Source organism: Panthera onca, chromosome A2 (genome assembly GCF_046562875.1).
Source record: "Panthera onca isolate mPanOnc1 chromosome A2, mPanOnc1 haplotype 2, whole genome shotgun sequence".
In the NCBI taxonomy this organism is placed as follows: Eukaryota; Metazoa; Chordata; class Mammalia; order Carnivora; family Felidae; genus Panthera; species Panthera onca.
The window spans coordinates 143928839-143950036 of record NC_138340.1 but is presented as its reverse complement, the minus strand read 5'-3'; the positions used below and the strand labels follow the sequence as shown (position 1 = coordinate 143950036).

General features: G+C 44.3%; 1 protein-coding gene across 15 annotated transcripts in view; it reads left to right on the top strand.

Annotated features, from left to right (window-relative positions):
- GCC1 (GRIP and coiled-coil domain containing 1) overlaps positions 1-21198 on the top strand; it is a 59407-nt gene that overhangs the window by 17379 nt on the left and 20830 nt on the right. Inside the window, exons 3-7 of one of the 15 annotated variants that reach the window (XR_013552837.1) lie at positions 4523-4688; positions 5687-5816; positions 7942-8038; positions 11829-12031; positions 15356-15805. The exons of 1 other annotated variant lie outside the window; for it this stretch is intronic. The gene's annotated coding sequence lies outside the window, so the exon portion shown is untranslated. 13 more of the 15 variants (XR_013552836.2, XR_009610171.3, XR_009610172.3 and 10 more) reach the window with 13 other exon arrangements.

Genomic DNA, 21198 nt, shown 5'->3' with positions numbered 1-21198 from the left:
CTGGAGGTCACAAGTCTGAGAGGTGTCTCCCTGAAGTAAAATCAAGGTGTCCACAGGCCTCCGTCCCATTCTGGAGGCTCAAGGGAGAATCTGTTTCCTTGCCTCTTCCAGCTTCTAGAGCCTGCCTGTATCCCTTTTCTCATGGTCCCCTTTTTCCATCTTCAAAGCCAGTGATGTTACATTTCTCTGTGCCTTTCTCCCATAGTCTCTTCTGCCTCTTCTACTCTTGATTGGTCTTGTGATTGCATTAGGCCCATTGGAATAACCAGGATGGTCTCCCTATTTTAATTCCCCTTTGCCATGTAACATAACAGGCTCTGGAAATTAGAACATGAACATCTGTGGGGGGACAGTATTCTGCCGACCACAGTATATATTTGGTAAGTATTTTATCTGAAAATAATTTTAGCAAAAGCAAAAATGGAAAATCCAAACTCTAACTTCTTGGTAATAAAGCCTTCCAGGACTACTGGATAATTCCTAGTGATATTCTTTTTCATGGGAAACCAGCAACACCTAGTGTCTCTCCGAATAAATTTCAACAGAAAACATAAAGCTTCCTGTAATTAAAAATAGACTAGAAGGTACAGCTCAGTGACTGGTGGTGGAGAAAGGAAATTCTCATGACTTCATAGAGGGGAAAGGCTGGTGATTCTCTCTTCTATCTGTTCTTTAGACCTAGTTGTGAGCCCCCACATCCATGCATACATCCAGAAGTATTTAAATTAATTCTGTTTGGGGCATGGCACAATATTGGGTTCTGTGATTGATGGAGAAAGATAAGAACACGATCCCCATCCTCAAATTGCTTCCAGTCTTATTGGGCAGACAAGCCACACGCTGGCAATAAAAGCATATATATGTACTCATTTACTCATAGATATGTACCCACTAGAGACTTAATGGCCAAGGGTACCAGTTATAATTAGGTTTAGTTGTACATATATCAAAACCCGAAAGAACACTGGCTTAAATCCCGGAGAAATTCACTTTCTGTTCTGGTGAAATAATTGGTATAGTCACTGGCATCACCCCGAAAAGTTAAACATAGAGTCACCACAGGACCCAGCAGTTGCACAGCTAAATACACATCCAAGAGAATTGAAAACACACTTCCATACAAAAACTTTTACACTAATGCCTATTAACACATATAATAGCCAGAAAGTGGAAATATCACAAAGGTCCACCAACTGACAAATGGGTAAACAAAATGCGATTTCTCTATACAATGGAATATTATTCAACCATAAAAAGGAATGAAGTACTGATACATGCCACAATGTGGAAGAACCTGGAAAACATTATGCTCACTGGAAGAATCCAAACACAGAAGGCCACATAGTGTATGATTCTATTTATATGAAATGTCCAGAACAGGTAAATCCATAGAGACAGAAAACAGATTAGTGGTTGCCAGCGGCTGGGGAGTAGGAAGGGAAGAAGGGAAGTGACCGCTAGTGAGCAAAGGGTTGATTTGGGGGGTGATGAAAATGTTCTGGAATTAGTGGTGATGGTTGAATAGCTTTCTGCATATGCTAAAAGCCCTAACCACCATTGAATTGTACACTTTAAGTGGGTGAATTGTTTGGTATGTGAATTATATCTCAATAAAGTTACTAAAAGCATGCTAGGAGGATCAAGGAGGCAAAAATGGGTGAGGAATAATTAGAGGACATGGAGAAGAGATTAGAAAATACCTCCTGTTGGCTGTTTGCTCCCCTCCCCCCAGCTCCTTCTCCAGGCCTTAGAGTGGTTGCCCTTTCTTTCCCATGTATTGGGCCTCCTTCCTCTCCTCCTACCCAACTACAAACAGCAGAATGTTCACTGGGTGAGGCTGACGTGGCCCCAGACAGGGAGAGAGATGGCATTTCTGATCCCTATGGATGGAGAATGTGTTGATGGAAACAGAATGGAATAGGGTTCATGCCCCCTGCTACTGATGGTGTCCCCACATGGGAGGCACTTCTGGTTCAAGAGAACAAGTGTCCTTGGGAGTCTCTGGCCCTGATGGGACAGGGGAGGGGCTCTGTGAGCTTGATACATCCCTGTGGCCCACTGTGCAGTTTGCTCATCTGTTTGGAGGATGAAGAATCTTAGGGCTGCCTGTGTCCCTAATCTCCATGGGGGATGTGAACTAGCAGTGCCTGTCCCCCGCTCCCCTGGCTGGCCTTGCTCTGGGCCCTCAGGCTATTCGTCCTCCCTCCAGTCCCCACTTATAGAGTAGAACATACGTTCTGACACCTCCTTCACAGACATGTGGCTTTATTATTGATCTGTCTCCTGTTAGTCTTGTGCTGTACAAACCAAGTACCCTCCCTTACTCTCTCCCTTCCTTCCTTCCTCTCTCTCTCCCTTCTTCTTTCTTTCTTTCTTTCTTTCTTTCTTTCTTTCTTTCTTTCTCTTTTTCTTTTTTTGGAGTTGTCACACAAATGAAACTTTATTTGTGGCAAATAAGGAGATCACAGAGAATAACTTCCAAAGCCATGACTCCTCAAGTACTGTTTCTGACACCACTCTAAGGGTTATTTCACTCTAATAGACATAGATTGGATTAAGTATAGATTGGATTAAGCTCCGTGTGTTAACCTCGAGTGACTCACGTCTGCCTTTGTGAACTTTGTCCCCATATTCATGGCTTCCGGGGGTCTAAGTAGGGTGGAGATGCATGAACTTTGAGTCTGAGGTGGAGAAACCACCTTAAAGGATAGAGTCCCAGGTGTCGCAGCCAGGAGAAGTGTAAAGAGACATGAGGACTAAATGTAACATGGTATCTAGGATGGGATCCTGCGATGGAAAAATGACCTTAGTTAAAAATTAAGAAAATATGAATAAAGTGTGGACTTTGGTTGATAATAATATATTGATATTGTGTATTAATTGAGACAAATGTGCCATACTAATGTAAGATGTTCATCACAGGGAAAACAAGTTTGAGGTATATGGAAACTCTCTGTATTATCTTTGAAAATTTTCTATAAATCTAAAATTATTCCAAAATTAAAACTTCATTAACCGCCCCCCCCCCCCCCCCCCAATACAGTGTCCTGATCTCCATCAGAGCATTTAGCTCTGGACTAGACAGACCATTTTATTTTGTTTTATTTTATTTTTTATTTATTTTTTAAATGTTTTTATTTATTTTTGAGAGAGAGAGACAGAGAGACAGAGCACAAGCGAGGGAGGGGCAGAGAGACAGACACAGAGAGGGAGACACAGAATCCGAAGCAAGTTCCAGGCCCTGAGCTGTCAGCACAGAACCCAATGTGGGGCTCGAACCCATGAATTGCGAGATCATGACCTGAGCTGAGGTCAGATGCTCAACTGACTGAGCCACCCAGGTGCCCCTAGCCAGACCATTTTAAAGGAAGCGTGCCATCCCATGTGCCTTCTTTTTTGAATCTATTTTTTAAGGATCTTTAAAATTATTTTTAAGTAATTGCTGCACCCAACATGGGGCTTGAACTCACAACCCCGAGATCAAGAGTCACAAGCTCCTTCAACTGAGCCAGCCAGACGCCCTCCACATGCCTTCTTTAAAGGGTAGTTCTCTATACTACTTGTATCATCAGTGCAGCCTGGAAAAGATCCATTTATCCACGTATAAAGGACAGGGTTTTAAAGTCCTGGGTGAGTGGATAGGAAGATGAGCAGAGGTGCACGTTCTGGTCCCAGGGTGAATGAGGCCTTAAAGGACAGTGAGTGACTGTGGTAACCCTGGGCCATGTCCAAATGGCTGTTTGGAAAGAACTGACCCATGAAGACACATCTCAGGGCACTGAGGTAAATTTTGCATCCATGGCAGAGCCAAAGGTCAGGAGCTGAAGTGCAGCCGGGCTCTGTGCCAAACTCATGAGCACAGTCTGAGAATGAGCAGGGGCTGAGGGGTATGTGTAAGCCACGTAACTGGGTCATTCAGAAGTGGGTTCAGGAGCTCTGGTTCCCAGGCTTCCGATTTGGGTGCACAATGGGCCAGCACACTTCTCATGACAAACCGTTAAAGATAGATAGCCTGGCTGACAAAATGCCTCTGTCCACTCCTCTGGGGGACACTGCTGAGAGAAAAGAGAGATTGAAGAGGTGGAGGGAGGGGAGAGAAACAACTTGGCAGCCTGTCCTACTCTTTAAGCAATGCCTGGTTTTCCTAGGGAGGTGCTTATATATTCAGTGTGATGGGCTGAATAGTGTCTCTCAAATTCACATCTACTTGGAACCTCAGAATGTGACCTTAGTTGGAAATAGGGTCTTTGCAGATATAATTATTTAAGATGAGGTCATTCTGGGTTCAAGTGGACCCTAACCCAATGACTTTTGTCCTTATAAGAGGAGACACACAGACACAGGGAAGAAGGCCATGTGAAATCGGAGGCAGAGTATGGAGTGATACGGCTGGAAGCCAGGGAACAGCATGGATTGCCAGGAGCCACCAGAAGGCAGGAAGAGGGAGTATGGCACTGTTGACACCTTGATTTGGGACTTGTAGGCTCCAGAATTGAGAGAGACTACATTTATGTTGTTTTAGGCTACCTAGTTTGTGGTTCTCTGTTATGGCGGCCTGAGGAAATCGGTACACCTGATGGGGATGATGATGGGAAGGTGTGCAGCACCAGCTATACTTGGAAGGCCTGAGGCTGTGGTGATGCCTGGTCCCTGGCAGATCCAAAGTCTGGAGCTGGAGCCTCATAATTGTGAGCCCCAACATGGTCCCCAAATTAATGAGAAATTCATATGGGTGATAATGTGGGTTACCCTTGCCTTCTACCCACCCCTTCCCCCACAGTGAAGGCTTGCCCATGTGGGGTTTCCTTGTGAAATCTTTATGTAAACTCCTCCTGCAAAGTTTTCCCAGTGGTTCTATGGGATGTGACCACAATTTCTTCTCTAGGAGTTACCTGTCCTGCACCTTCAAGCAGAGATGCCTCTCTTTTAGGCTCCTTGGTCTGCTTGACCATTGTGGCCTCTGACCGCACTATGGTCATAGTGTGGCCACAGTCTCTGACACTGTGAACCATCCCTTCCCAAAACTTCTCTCCTAGGTGGCAACACCTCTGTCTTCTTTCTCCTATGACTTCCTCTCTTCTTACCTCTATGACTTAGTTGTCTTCCCCACTCACTAGAAAATGTTGCTGTTGACTTGAGTTCTGTATTTGAACTTCTCTCATTACTTCACAACTCTCTTGGGGAACCACCCAGTTTCCTAGCTTTAATTGCCACCACCATGTGACCCCTAACCCCGTGTTCTAGTTCTGGACCCTTCCTTGAGCTTCAACTTCATATACCCAATGCAGGGTTTCTGTCTGGTGGTACCAGTCACTTGTGACTCAGTGTGTTCTACAAGCCGTATTGATGTGTCTCTTCCCTCACCTAGAACCACAGACTCCCCTGTGGTGAGATGAAGAATTCATAAAGAGTTTTCAGTGAAGACTTAAAAGATAGATGTTGAACAGTTTTGAAGGAAGTGAACACACACACACACACACACACACACACACACACACACACACATCACAGTTGGTACCAGGGTAAGAATTGCCCAATCAATAGACTGTCAAAACTTGTCTATACTCACTTTTATTATGATGCAAGAGGATTTTAGGACACAAAATACACATTTAAGGAAACCATAGGCTAAAGTATAATACATTTAATAGCTCCTTCCAGCCACGTTGTTCTCTCCCCTTTCCAGATCTTAGCCCCGACTAAGAGGCCACTCTTCTTGGTAACCTGGTATTGTCTTCAAGCCAGGCTGAGCCCTTTGAAGTCTCTTAAGTGGATGGAAAAGTACATTTTCCCTGTCTCCATCCTCCTTTGTGCAGGTGAGTTCTGCCCTTCTTCTCTGAAATGATGTCTTTCTGGCCTTGTTCTGGTACACCCAGCAGGCTGATGAACCTAGACATCCTGTGTGAGCCATGGTCCTGAGCCTTTAGACCGTCACACTTCTCTCTGTACCCTGTCACCGCTTGCATTAACTGCCTTAGGTCAGAGTCCAGGCCAGCTAATACCTCTATGAAATCATAAGAAATATCAAAATTCTGTAATGGTCCAAGGGCCATTAAAAAAAAACTTTAAAGGGTTTGTGAACCCAGAAATGGCCTGGGGAGTTGTGAGATGGGATGAGAACCCACATAATAAGGTTTATTTCCAAAGGTGGTATAAAGTTATCCAAGTCCAGCATCCCATTGATAAAGATGATAAAATCCTGACTCTAGAGGCCGAGAAATATATAGGTGAAGATGTTTGAATGGATAATGCTGGCCTTTCCCTTGGTATATGAATGCACAGTTTGGTTTTGAGACATCTGCAATGATTAGAAATGTGCCCCTGAGCTGCTCTGGGCTCAGCTATGGCACACATGTCTTAATTAGGTGGGTTTTGACTCATCATTATTTAGGTACCTATTTTTCCTTAACAGGGTGCTTTCCTTGTTTTATGCAATTAGGAGGAGGAAGCTCACAAAAGTCATCACATTACAGAAGAGATATGACAGAAAAGATCATTAATTCTATCTCACTGTACAAATCCCAGCAGTAATTAGGGACTTACATAAACAGCACCGCTTAAATTATTTAGTTGACAATTGCTAATAACAACTCCAGCTGTGTGGTGGTGCATTTTATTCTTCATAAAAGCAAAAGTGATTAGCTCGCTATATAATCTAATCATTGGAAAAATGTAATTCCCATAGCAACATCTGTTATTACTGCCTCGTAAAAGGGCAGGCAGAATTTTGACACATCCAATTGTACTGCAGCCTGAAAATCAAAGTAAATGCTTCCTCCACTAGAGGGCTGGTACCCATGCTGTCCTGGGGAGCCCCCCTCCCCCCCAACCCCGACACCCTGCCCCAGGGGCGGCAGGCAGTGTGGACAGAGTGGGGCAGAACCTAATTTTCAGCAATTTCTTACTTTTTATTACCTGGATGAATTCTAAGAATAAATGCCTGCAGCAGCTAATTCTTTTGAGACAACAGTAGTTCTAGAAAGATGATTGAAGCTCACATGAGAGATTTGGGGGGGGATTTTTAAACTTACAATCACAAACAATTCAATTTAAATATTTATCGGGCTCCTTGGCTGTGTGAGGATGTGGGCCAGCTGCTAATTACCACGCAGGGAGACACCTGGTGTCAAGGAGCTTCTTTCTTACTTGGGCCATTAGTAACTGATCTCCGGGGCAACTGGTCACCTGCTAGAAGCTGGGTGTGGTCATGTCCCTTCAATAGGTCAAAACCTATAGAAACTCTTGTATGATTCCTTCACTTCCCTATCTCCTGGCCAACAAGTGGCCAGCGAGTTTTCTTTTTAACTGCATCAAATCTAGCCCATTTTGTTACAGAAAGTGAGACTTCCTGCCACACCGGCTGGTGGACAATCAATGAGAGCACAGATACAAAGGCACAGCGGTTGGATTGTAATACGCCTTGGTGAAGGCGTTTTTCTTCCACCCTCTTCCCTTTTAAAATCTCATGAAAAATGGGAATTCTTACTTCTCAAAAGAGAGCTGAATTCATGTGTATTTTTACTACAGCAATGTCTAGAAATGTTTATATGAGAGATTTCTTTTTTTTTTTAATTTTTTTTTTAATGTTTATTCATTTTTGAGACAGAGAGAGACAGAGTATGAATGGGGGAGGGGCAGAGAGAGAGGGAGACACAGGATCGGAAGCAGGCTCCAGGCTCTGAGCCATCAGCCCAGAGCCCGATGCGGGGCTCGAACTCACAGACCGTGAGATCGTGACCTGAGCCAAAGTCGGACTCTCAACCGACTGAGCCACCCAGGCGCCCCCTATGAGAGATTTCTTCATTTGAGCTCTGGGTGATTTTACATGGCATGTAAATTTTTTTCTGGGTGATTTTACATGGCTGGCATGATTTTACAGTTACAATATGTGGTAGAGTCTGCTGATTGTCTTCCAATATTTATTCTCTTCTTCTCCCTTAGCAATAGCACCTCAGTATCGAAGTGGGCATGTTGTGCCTCAAGCTCAAAGACATTTGCTAAGGTCCGTTGCAGCTATGCAAGACCATGTGACTACTACGTAAGGAAATGTTGAAATAAAGTACTGTTTGGGATTGCTGTGAAAACTCTTTCTTTTTAATTTTGTTTTTGTTTTTGAGAAAGAGAGTCGAGTGGAAGAGGGGCAGAGAGATGGAGACACAGAATCTGAAGCAGGCTTCAGGCTCTGAGCTGTCAGCACAGAGCCCAATGCAGGGCTTGAACCCATGTACCATGAGATCATGACCAGAGCCAAAGTCGGACACTTAACTGACTGAGCCACTGAGCCACCCAGCCACCCCGAAGGCTCTTTTTAAAGGGAAGAAGTAACCCTGTCTTTTCCTTTGTTCTATTCTGCTGCCTGGAAAAGCTATTCAGTGGCTAAAGCTCTAGCAGCCCTCTTAGACCATGAGGAGGAGGGCCCCACACTAGGGATGGTGGAGAGTGAGCTGGAAAGCACCCTGGGTCTTTTGTTACTTACTGGAGTGTCATGTATGTAATGGATTGTCTACTTTTTTTTTTTTTTTTTTTTTTTTTTTTTTTGTAGAGAGAGAGAGCATAAAAGAGAGGGATAGAGGGGGAGAGAGGTAATCTTAAGCAGGCTCCATGCTCATTGTGGAGCCCAGCACGGGACTCAATCCCACCGTCCTGGGATCATGATCTGAGCTGAAATCAAGAGTTGGATGCTCAACTGACTGAGCTACCCAGGTACCCCTGTAGTGTCTACCATTAGATTTCTTCTAGATGGAAGAAAAATAAATTCCTAATTTGCATAAGCTACTGTTTTTAAAATTTTAATTGATGCATTTGGTCAGTTTAAAATTGTGGTCAAAAAGTGAAATACATTTCTCATCTTAACCATTTTTAAATGTATATTTCAGTAGTGTTCACTATCTGCACACAAACCACTGTTGTTTTGGCTTTTGTTTATAATGAAGCCAAACCTAACCCTAACTAAAACACAATAGAAGTTCTTTAACTGATCTCCAATTAACTATCTTGTTAAATGAAGGGCTCTCTCTACTTGTCCATCATGTGAAGGCTCCTGGCTACTATATGCTCTAGGATAGTGCATCTCAATGTTTTTTTATTTTTGAAAGAGAGAGAGCGAGTGTGAGTGGGGGGAGGAACAGAGAGAGAGGTGGACACAGGATCCGAAGCAGGCTCCAAGCTTTGAGCTGTCAGCACAGAGCTCGAACTCACGAACTGTGAGATCATGACCTGAACCGAAGTCGACCGACTGAGCCACCCAGGTGCCCCTAGGACAGTGCTTCTCAAACTTGCCTGTACTCAGAACTATTACCGAGCTCCACTCCCAGAGTTTCTGATTCAGTTGATTTGGGATGGCCTGAGACTTTTGCATTTCTTAGTTTGGTTTTTTTTTTTTAACATTTATTTATTTTTGAGAGACAGAGAGAGAGAGCAGGGGAGGAGCAGAAAGAGGGAGGCGCACAATCCAAAGTAGGCTCCAGGCTCTGAGCTGTTAGCACTGAGCCCAAAGCGGGGCTTAAACCCACGAACCTCGAGATCGTGACCTGAGCCGAAGTGGGATGCTTAACCAAATGAGCCACCCAGGCACCCGGGAGAATTTTGCATTTCTAACTGGTTCCCAGGCGACACTGATGCTATTGGTCTGGGGACACTACAGTCTTCTGTCCTTGTAGGGAGAGCTGAATGTTGCCAGGAATCACTTAGGTACATCCTGAAACCTGTGTATGTATTGTATTTTTGATCGTCTTTTCAATTGTAACGATGTCAATTTGTTCATACGGAATGTACTTGTGATTACAATTTAATTAAATATCACATCAACCTATGAAAAAGTAGTTGGAAAAAACGATTGTTACTACGAAGCCAAGCTGAATGTTTTTGGAGGGACTTAATATAGGTGCTCACTAAAATAATGTTTGGTTTGGTGGGGCAACTGTTGAGACCAGAAAAAAAAGTCTGTAAAAATTTAGAGGAATTATGCATTTAAGCTGCTTTAACAGGGTCTTTAAATTATTGTTTTACTTTAAATAAACTAGGGATGGTGGAGGCTATGAGTTGTAAATGATGTGCGTGGTTGTGATTTAGTCAATAAAAACAAAATAGAACTTTAGTCTCTGGTTCCAGTCTTTAAAGAGACAAAAACCTTTGGAGAAATTGCAAACGAATGCATGCTCAAACATTTTAAATTGAAATAACATTTTAAATTAAAACTGAATGTTTAAATTAAAATAAATATTTAAAGTATGTTCCCTCCTTGCTTTTTGAGTGAACCGATTGTCTTAGCCTGAGTTACCCAGAAGGCAGAGCTTGTGGAAATGGCTTATGTGCTATTACTTTAATCAGGAATGCAATCCAAGCAGGATGAAGAAAAGGGGAGTGAGGCAAGGAAAGAGGGAGAGCCAATATGAAAACGCCAAGCTGAAGTGGCCCACGCTTACAATCAAGTGTGACCGATTTCTTGATCTTATGGGACTATTTTCTGAGACACTATATAAATGGCTGCTTTTTAGGACAGTATGTCTAGTGAAAAGAGGGAGAAGAATTTACTTGCTACTTCCCACCTCCCATTGGTTAAAAGTTTGCTCCATGGAGTATTAACTTTCTTATACTCCCATTTAGACATGTATGGGCACTAGGGCTGACTTCTTGGGCATGTGACCAATATACAGAGCCCCAAGGTCAGGAGGGGGCTGACTCCTGGGGTTTAATGTTCTGTATTACTGTCTTGAAATTCTTTTTTTTTTTTTTTAATGTTTATTATTTTTTGAGAGAGAGTGAGAGCGAGCGTGAGTGGGGAAGGGGCAGAGAGAGAGAAGGAGACAGAGAATCCGAAGCAGGCTCCAGGCTCTGAGCTGTCAGCACAGAGCCCTAAGTGGGGCCCGAACCCTCATACCATGAGACCATAACCTGAGCTGAAGTCGGAAGCTCAAATGACTGAGCCACCCAGGTGCCTCATTGAAATTCTGAATAATTTTATCTCTGAATGTGTGTTTTGTAAGAGAATTTGAGAGACAATGAAGCCTGTGCTTGGGGACTTGGGATTCCTGCTCACAAGATGTCCTGGCTCTCCTCTTTCCCTGATTCCCTGGGATGGGTTCTCAGCAACCTTCTTCCCACCCCTGCCGCTGCCCTCTGCCCCATGGCTTTACACTATCTATTAGCCTGAATGTGTCAGAGTGATGAGGCATATGGTGAGATAGTGGAGTCCATAGTCATGTGTCCCTTGTTATACTTTCTCTTTTATCAAGTGGGTCCCTTGGACCAAGGCAATGTTATATGTGATATAATGTCAATAGAATAGGCATTTGTAAACCCTGGATGGTGGTGTTCCCCATCTAACATAGAAGGTGATGTAAATGTAATTCCATGAGGAATAGTGGTACGTTAATAAATATTTCAGTCTCTGCTGTTGGCAGATTGAGCATTCAGCAGTGGTACGAGCTACATCAGCCTTGGTGAGAAGTAACTGTGAGTGACTCTTGATCTCGGGGTTGTATGAACCCCACGTTGGGTGTAGAGATTACTTAAAATCTTTTTTTAATGTTTATTTATTTTTGACAGAGAGAGAGACAGAGTGCAAGCAGGGGAGGGTTGGAGAGAGAGGGAGACACAGAGTCTGGAGCAGGCTCCAGGCTCTGAGCTAGCAGCACAGAGCCTGATGCGGGGCTTGAACTCATGAACCATGAGATCACAACCTGAGCCGAAGTCAGATGCTTAACCGACTGAGCCACCCAGGTGCCCCAAGATTACTTAAAATCTTTTTTTTCAAAAAAAATTAATGATTTCTCAACCTTGTGAGGTCATTTTCTGACAGGCTTTGCTTTGCTGTGTTTTGTTTTCAGGTCAGTTCATATAGAGTCTGATGGAAGGAAGAATTGATCTGTCAGCTGCCATTTTGCCTCAGTCAAAAACTTGCCCCATTGGGCATTAATTTCCTCGCACTTCCCAATTGCACATATGCGGGCAATGTATATACATGTGGGCAGGTCTTTCCTCCAGGAAAACCTGGAGGCGGAAGTGAGAGAAGTGGGGCGTGGGCACAAAGGTAGGTACTGTCAGATTGCGGCAGCTGGGCCCGGAACAAGTGACCAAAATCCCTGGATTCGGGTAGACCAAGAGTGCCGAAGCAAAACACAAAAGGAGTGTTTGATTTATTAACCAACTACAAATCCCAGATGAAATTGGGTTGGGGAGCTTCTGCTACATTTGTCTGTGAGATGAAGGGTCTTAATCAGAATAATTGACTATTGATGGTCATTTACCCTATCCCAGGGACTTGCAGATCTCATGGCAGCCGTGACCTTTCCCTGCACCTCCTAACTCATGTGTCCAACTGCCTAGTTGATCTTGGCCACATACACATTTAATACGGCATTTCAAACTTAAAGTTGCCATACCAGAACTCGTAATTCCTGCCACCCCACTAGACTTGCTTCTCCTTCAAGCAGTTGCTCAACACACTTGTTCCTCTCTTTCCATCAGCGACCTCTCCCGTGACTCATCTCCATTTGCTCCGGCAACAGGTCTTCCAAGGCATGTCTTGAATATGCTCACTTCACCACTACTTCCCAGTTGAAGCCGTTTTTACCTTTACTTGTATTATTGAAACAACCTCCCTTCTACACTTGCTCCGTCCGTTCTTCACAGAGCAGGAATACTTTCTAAAAATGGAACACAGATCATGTCAGTACCCTGCTTAAAACTCTCTGATTATGCTCCCTCCTATAATTAGCATAAAATCCAATCTTGTACGTGGTCTGGCTCCTGCCTCTCTCCCTGACTATCTCATACCACTCACTTCCTCCACCACTGCATTCCAGCCACCCTGGCTTTCTTTCTGCCTGTAGCTCTTCCCTCTGCCCAGAGGGTTTTCTTCCCTGAGCCGTGCATGGCTAGTTCTTCTGAAGAGTCCATCAACGCAGTGTGGCCTACCCGGTTCCTGTCCCACACCCTATGCTGATATAATTTTTGTTTATTTGCTCTCTCTTGCTGACCTCCATTAGAGTGTGAGGAGTGGAGAGCTTATTCTTTTTCACTCTTTTTTTTTTTGTTTGTTTTATTTTATTTAAAAAATTCTTTTTTTAGTGTTTATTTTTTTTGAGAGAGAGATAGAGTGTGAGTGGGAGAGGTGCAGAGAGAGAGAGGGAGACACAGAATCTGAAGCGGACTCCGGGCTCCGAGCTGTCAGCACAGAGCCCGACACGGGGCTCGAACCCACAAGCCATGAGATCATGGCCTGAGCCGAAGTCGGCTGCTCAACCGACTGAGCCACCCAGGCGCCCCTCACTCTTTTTTTTTTTTTTTTTAATGTTTTGGGGTCCCTGGGTGGCTCAGTTGGTTAAGCGTCCGACTTTGGCTTGCGTCATGATCTCGTGGTTTGTGAGTTTGAGCCCCGCGTCGGGCTCTGTGCTGACAGCTCGGAGCCTGGAGTCCGCTTCAGGTTCTGTGTCTCCCTCTCTCTCTGCCCCTCCCCTGCTCATGCTCTTTCTCTGTCTCTCAATAATAAGTAAACATTAAAATTTTTTTAAATGTTTTAAGTTTATTTATTTAATTTGAGAGAGACAGAGACAACATGAGTGGGGGAGGCGGAGAGAGAGAGAGAGAGAGAGAGAGAGAGAGAGAGAGAGAGAGAGAATCCCAAGCAGGCACCATGCTCAGCGTGAAGGCCAATGCGGACTCAATCCCACAACTGCGAGACCACAACTTAGGCTGAAATGAAGAGCTACCCAGGCGTCCACCCCCCCCCCCCTTTTTTTAAGTAGGCTTCATGCCCAGCACGGAGCCCAGTGCCAGGCTTGAACTCACAACCCTGAGATCAAGACCTGAGCTGAGATTGAGACTCAGAGGCTTAACCGACTGATCTGCCCAGGCGCCTCAGTAATTTTTTTTAAGTGGCATCCTGTTTTTCATTTGACTGAAGAAAACCTAGAAACTGTTTCTAGAGGACTAACAGCTTGGGCCCCATGGCCAGATAGGTCAAATAGGCTTCCCTATGGACAATTCAAACTGGGGATCAGTTGTGCAGGCAACTGCCAGAAGCTCTGTGACTAATTTCAAATGGACCTCCCTGAAGTTAATTCTTATGCATAGCCTAGGGATGACCAGAGCCTTTAGGAGGCTAAGACGAAATCTTTCAAGCCCCAACCTATGCCAGTGAAGCTATTCTGTTACCTAGATAGCACATAACATGAGAAACTCATTTTAGACCCATTGTAATTAGTGTTGTCTGTGTTTTCCATAGGAATGCTCTCATCACTCTTTGATATTATTTCTGGGATGGCCCTTGGAAATCATCTAGTTTAGCCTTATTTTATGGATGAGAAAAGTAAGATCTAGAGAGGGAAAGCAACTAAGCTAAGGTCATTTCGTTAGTCAGAGGCAGAGCCAGGACCAGAATTAGATCTCCCAACAGAGAGTGGAAGCTTTTACAATATACCCTGACACCTGTTCCTTTATTCTCCTGGCCTCCTAAAAAAATGGCCTCAAGGGATTTACCTTAAACAATGTCCTTGTGAGTCCTGATGGGATCACCTTGGGTCTCTGAACACTGGCAGTGGTGGTAATCTGGGAGGTGCTGATCTTCCTTTCTTATTTTGCTTGGACAATTCTTGACTCATTATCAAACACATCTTTACCACCAAGGGAAGTAATTGTGTATTCATTTAGGGCAGCGAGACCTACAAAAAGTCACAGAAACATTCCTATTCCAACTAGTTAACAGGCTACTGAAATTTACCAGAAAGAAATTACTGTGGGTGTATTTTTTCAGAGTGATTCATTCAATTTGTCTCATCACGAATCAAATAGATACAGTGGTCCTTCCTCTGTTAAGTTTAGGTTGCAGAGTTTCAGAAAGTTTATCCAGATCTCAAAAATCCAGAACTGTTTTTTTTTTTTTTTTTTTGGTACTGTATTGCTGTAGTTAAATTCCCCACCAGGGAGCTCATTCCCCACCAGGGAATGAGTTTGAATAATTTGTTTTGAAGATTTGGGAGGAAAATAGAAGGTTTTCCTTCACAGAAAACAACTCGATTCTATATTCTCTTTCCTGTATATGTACTCACCATTTACTTCTTTCTCTGTTTGCCTGATTTCAGGGATGGGAGGAGGAATAACATCCAAATTTGCAGTTTTCTATCCATATTTGTTTCCTCCAGATAATTTTCAGGAGGATGAGGATTTGGTTGCTGGGGGTGGTGAACACCTCTGAGCAAACTGAGTAACTTAATAGCCCTGTGCATTTCTAGCTGAGCATGCGACCAGGAAGTTCAGGACTGCTGTTTTATGGTTGGAGCCTCTTGGTAAGCGTGCCCTTCCTAAACATTTTATGAGATGTGATTACAGCAGCACGATGTTCTTTTGTTTCCAGGGTGGGTTTGGGGAAACAGCAGACAACTCAGGACTTTTGAGTTTGTCCCTCCCGGAGCAAAAGCTTGAACCGACACAACCGGCTGAAATCCTCCCTGGTTCCTCCCTCCTGCAAACGACTTTGATATTTATTGCAGCTGCCTGCGTTTGCAGCGCTCTCCCGGCTCTGCTCCGTCCCAGAAGAGGCACCGGCACGTCTCGCTGCCCGCGTCCTGTAGCCCTACCTCTGTGCAGCCCTTCCCTCCCCAGTAAAATGTTCTCAGCGCACAAAAGCCGCCGCTGAGGGGAAGGAACAGCTTCGGGCCGAGAGGGAGGGAGCTGGCCGGCTGCACCATCTGCAGTGGAAAACGGACGCCGCTCACCCCGCCTAGGAAACTAATGGAGCGTCCCTAAGAGACCCAAACTCCAGCTTGGCTCACCCCAGCTTTCTCCCCCACCTCCAGACCCCCAGGTGAGACAGCCCCGTCAGCCTGCCTGTGGAAGGGCGCTTGCAGCCAGCTTCCGATCCCGGAATTCGACCGGAATCTTGAGCAGGTTTTGTTTTGTGAAAAGAAATGTTGTCATCACCGGTTTTTTTCCCCCTTTGTTTTCCAGCATTTTCTTTTCTTGTGGTAACTTAAAACATTTCCTCTGGGGATGGGGTGAGAAGAGTCGGACATAAATGTTTGCCAGTGCAAAGTCCTTTGGCTGAATGTGGTGTCTGCGACTTCAGAAAAGCCTCCTACTAACCGGGTTACCCAGGCAAGGCTTCGAACTGCCTCCGAAGAATGGTGGCCGAAAGCCAGGGGTACGAATGTGATGCTGCGGTTTGTGGGGGTCTGTTTCAGCATTTATATTTAAATATCTTTCCCTCTAAGAATTTTTAATTGGCGATTTCGCCTTGAGGTGCTCCAGTAAATCAGAGAAGGAGCCAAACCTAGTTATTTCGCTTCGTAACCAAGCTTTATTTTCAGGGCTTTCTTTCCCCTGCGGTTCTTGCCCCGAAGCGATCTGTAAAGCGAACCCACTCTGATACAGTTTGAAAAGTGCATTTTGTACTTGGCTCTTTCTTTGATCGAATTAATCTGGGCTTTTTTGTAGTTCTAAATGAGGCCTATGGGCTGACAATGTAGCTGTTTAAAGGGGATTTTAGGGGATAATAGCCAATGCAAATAGTGCCATGAGAATGGCAACTTGCTTTTGCACTTTCAATCACATAATAACAGCAAAGAAAGCTTTTAAAATGAATTGAAATTTTGTGGCACGCCATCTGGGATTATTTGGGGAAACAGTTCTGAATACTGCAGTTGGGCAAAAGAATGGTGGTTCGGTCTGCTCTTAAGCTGACATGTTTCAGATGGCAACCTTATGCTAACTGGTGCAAAGTTGGCTAGCATTTTTTTTTTTTATTTTATTATTTTCTTTCTCTCGGATTATCTGCAAAAATTCTCTTTGATTGCTGGTATTTGGGTCTGAAAAACTTTTCTATTGTTGAAGAATTCAATTCAACCCCTTGCAGCTGCTGATCCCCTCATTGTTCCACTCGTTATGTGTACGCGTCTCAGATGAATGTAGCCAAGCCTTTTAGCGCCTTAATAGGTGTCTACATAAAGGTCATTTATTCTGCCGTACTTGTTTTAACAAAAGTTTATACACAAACAACAACCACAGCTAAAACATTCACATTAATCAATTTCCTCCTGATGCAGAATGCAAAATCTGCCTCAGGCCACGGTGCGGGCATGAAAATTGTTTTCTGTGTATGATGTTGTAAAGCAGAAAGCAGTTTAAGCAATTTCATCGAGGGCAGAGCATAATTATTTCAACACAATCTCTGGCCGAGAGCACCCATTCTGTGCTTCTGTGTGTGTGTAGCTACGGTCAGGTGACACTGTAGGCAGAGAGGTGCTTCGCCTGGAATTGAGGCTTTAGCTTTTCCCTTGATGTTCACCCTGATTTGGGGGCTGTTCTCTGTGAGCTTCAGCTATCGTCTCCGCAGGGAAGGACACAGAGGTGATACTAGAATCTGGGGGAAATTGCACAAAGTTATCTAGAATTTGCAAAAAAAAAAAAAATTATGTCCTCACAGGTGTAAGTCCTCCTGCTACACAAAAGAAAAGACAGGCACCTCTTTCCATCTGCAAACCCCACAGCGGGCTGCTTTCAGGATGAAGCAAATGATGAAAATAATGGCTTCCCACCGTAAAACGCTGGTAGGATGCCCGTAGGCTGACCAACTTCTAGTTGGGGAATTATTAGAGAGGGTTTCTAAGGGATCTTGGTGAGTGTGTGTGTGTGTTTGGGGGGGGGGATTGCCCAGCACAGTGGACGTCACGTGGGAATTATAAAACTCTGGCCACGTGGGGGAGGGAGTGAGGAGGCCCACCCACCCTGCCTCCCTGAGCAAACCTTAAAGAGCTTGCCTCTCTCTCAGCAGGGTAATTCATGGACAGGGCCACATTCTTTGATCCATCTCAGGATGGTACTTAGTAACTGATCACAGCCCTAAATTCACTCCGACCCATAAACAAGTACACTGTTCAGTATGTACAGATAGTTCTCTGCTGTGTCAGTTTACCTGCTCAAGGTTTAGACTTGGTGAGTTAAGGATTCAAGTCCTTAGATGCTTTGGGGGTTTTGTAAAAGTCAAAAAGCTCTGAGATTTGGCCTCCGGGTGTGGCTCCACCCCTTCCCTCAACCTCTCCTGAGGGTCTCTTCCCTTCATATGCTCTCCCAGCGGCTGGAGTGCAGCCAGCTGGTTCTCTCCCACAGGGACTTCTCAGCCTGGTGGGTGCTTCTCAGACTTTAAGGAGCTGCGGCGAATGACCTGGGGTCTTGTTAAAAAGCACATTGTGTTTCTGTTACTCTGAGATGGGGCCTGAAAATCTTCATTTCTAACAACTTCCTGGTGACACTGACACAGCCTAATTATCCATCTGTAAAAATGCCCATTGAGGCAGTCAGGGATTTCTTGACTTTTCAACTTTTTGGGAGATTGGGAAAGGCTTGGAGACAGTCTAGTTTTAGGGAGGCTTATCCTACAGTTTATCTTGCACCTCATTTGGTCCTTCAGTTACAAGCAGGAGAGACAAAGTAAATGATATTTGGGCCCAGTCTTTGATCACTTCTATATTATTTGCTCATTTAAAAAACTTACCGAATGTATATTGGATGCCTGCTATATGCAGGCACTGTGCTGGGTGCTGTGGGTGCTCTCATCCATGTCCACAAGCAGTTCACACCCCTGGAGCCTGCAGCAAAGGGTCTCACCCCAGCTGCACACTGGAATCACTTCGGGAGTTTTTGTGGCTAATATTCACTGAGCCCCACTCGCACTTGGAGAGAAGCACATTTAACTGGTCTGGGATGGGGCTCAGTCATCCGCATTTTTGAAGTGCTTTTCGGGGGAAATCTAGTGTGCCCAGGACTGGGCATCCTTGGCCCAAAGTGTTGAACGGGATGAACCAGAAGGATGTGGGTGGGAGCCACCTCAAGTACAGGCTCCAAAGTGAGGGGAGGACAGTGGGATGGCCGTGCAAGGTAAGGGGACCTCTCTTTCCCTGCCAGCCTGCCTTTTCTGAAAAATCTTGCCCATCGTCGTGAGAGAGGAAATGGCAAGGTTATCATGTGTGCCCTTCAGAACCTTGTGACATCACAGCTACTCATGCGTCAATGATATCATGTCTTGATTCTCAGGCCCAGGATGGGTGTCTCTCTGGCACTGGTCCCTCCACTCTCAGCTGAGGCTGTGTCGGTGCAAAAGAGGGGCAGGACTCCATCGGCTCTTGTTTGAGGGACCAACTGTCCCAGTTTGTCCAAGACCGAGGGGTTTCCTAGGATGTGGGACATTTGGTGCTAAACCCAAGAAAGACCTGGATAAACCCGGGTGAGCTGGCGGTCACCTTAGTCCTAGTGTCCCGACTCCTGCTGCAGGGTTGTCAAGCTTGACGCATAAGGCATGAATCATGGAAAGAAAACTTGACAAATTGGACCTCACTAAATGAAACACGCTTGCTTTGTGAAAGACTATGTGAAGAAGTTGAAAAGATAAGCTACAGACTGAGAGACAATATTTGCAACCAAATATTTGATAGAAGACTATTAGCATCTAGAATAGATAAAGAATTGTCGAGACCCAATAGTAAAAACCGAACAGTGCAATTAGAAAATGGGCAAAAGACATGGACAGACATTTCACCGAAGAGGATATACAGATGGCACATAAGCACATGACAGCATGTTCAACATCACTAGTCACTGGAGATATGCAAATTCAAACCACAATGAGGTATATGCCTATCAGAATTGGCTATAATGAAAAATGACGACGCCACCAAATGCTGGTGAGGGTGTGGAGCAAATGGATCACTCATATGTTGTGTGTGGGAATGTAAAATGGTACAGCCACCCCGGAAGACAGTTTGGAAATTTCTTATAAGATGAAACACGCATCTACCATATACCCACGCAATTGCACTCTTGAACATTTATCCCAGAGAAATGAAAACTTATGTTCACACAAAAAGCTGTTCACAAATGTTCATAACAGCTTTATTTGTAATAGCTAAACATTGGAAACAACTCAGAGATCCTTCAACAAGTGCATGGAGAGCCAGTGATCGCATTTCAGTAGATAAAGTCTCCTAAAACATTTCTTTTGGGGAAAGAAAATAAAAGGAGGCGAAAATGTTGGGAACTCCTAGTTCAGTGCTTGCCAGGTCTGGATATTTGACTTTGGGGTTCTACGTTCAGAGGGTAGTCAACCTGTGTGGTGAGCTGAGAAGAACCCTCTGAGGGGCTGGGTAAGAAGCAGAAAAAGAGGACACAATGAACTGGAAAAAAAAATTACCAAAGCCAAGTTGTAAGTAAGAATATGCATATTGAGGATATTTAGTTAAAAAAAAAAAAGAGAGAGACTATTTCTAGGATATAGCTGATGCAAGGTCAACTTGATATTCTTCTAGGTCTGTAGCCCTATAGTTTAGGGATAACAAACGTTCATAATAATGATTGGATCAGGAAGTGCTTTCTGACTTGGCAAAACTGCTTTATAAGTGTTATTATGCGTAGATACAGTAGCATCACAATTTTCTGCAATGTGGTAATCATGGAGGGTCTCGTCATGGCATCTCTTAGTTGATTAAGGTTTGCTGATCCAGATCATGGTCTTTCCCATCGCTTGGATGTTCAGGAATTGAAGGGATCTGGACAAAAGAGAACTCATGAGTGCTTCCTTACATTGCTAATAGAAGGGCTTATTCATTGGTTCAGATCACCAGGTTGGATTTGGGGGCCCAAGCATCCAGAAGTACCAAGCCAAGGGGCTTACTTGTGTTTTTCATGCTAAAATAGCGCCCTCCTGGACCCCTCACCTCTAGTACCGTAGACATAATGACAACTGACTCCTATGTAGTACTTACTTCCCCTGCACCAGACGTTGCCGTTAAGTATTTTACTCATGTTAACTCATTTAATTTGCCTTACAAGCCTGTGAGATAGGTACTATTTCTATTTCCATTTTACTAATAAGTTAACTGAGTCACAGAGAAGTTAAACTGCTCAGGGTCATGAAGCTTAGCAGAACCAAAGTTCAAACCCAGTTCATCTGGCTCTGGAGTTCATTCCCTTTCAAAACGAATATGCAAATACACAGGTTTTGTGGTAGGTCTATTTGAATGCCAAATATTTTTATTTTAATATACCTTAAATGTTCTAGAATTTGTTTTGGTTCCCTTTTCTTTTCTTTTAAAATATTTAATTATTTTTGAGAGAGCTTGCACATGCACACGAGTGGGGGAGGAGGAGAGAGAGAGGGAGACACAGAATCGGAAGCAGGCTCCAGGCTCTGAGCCGTCAGTTCAGAGC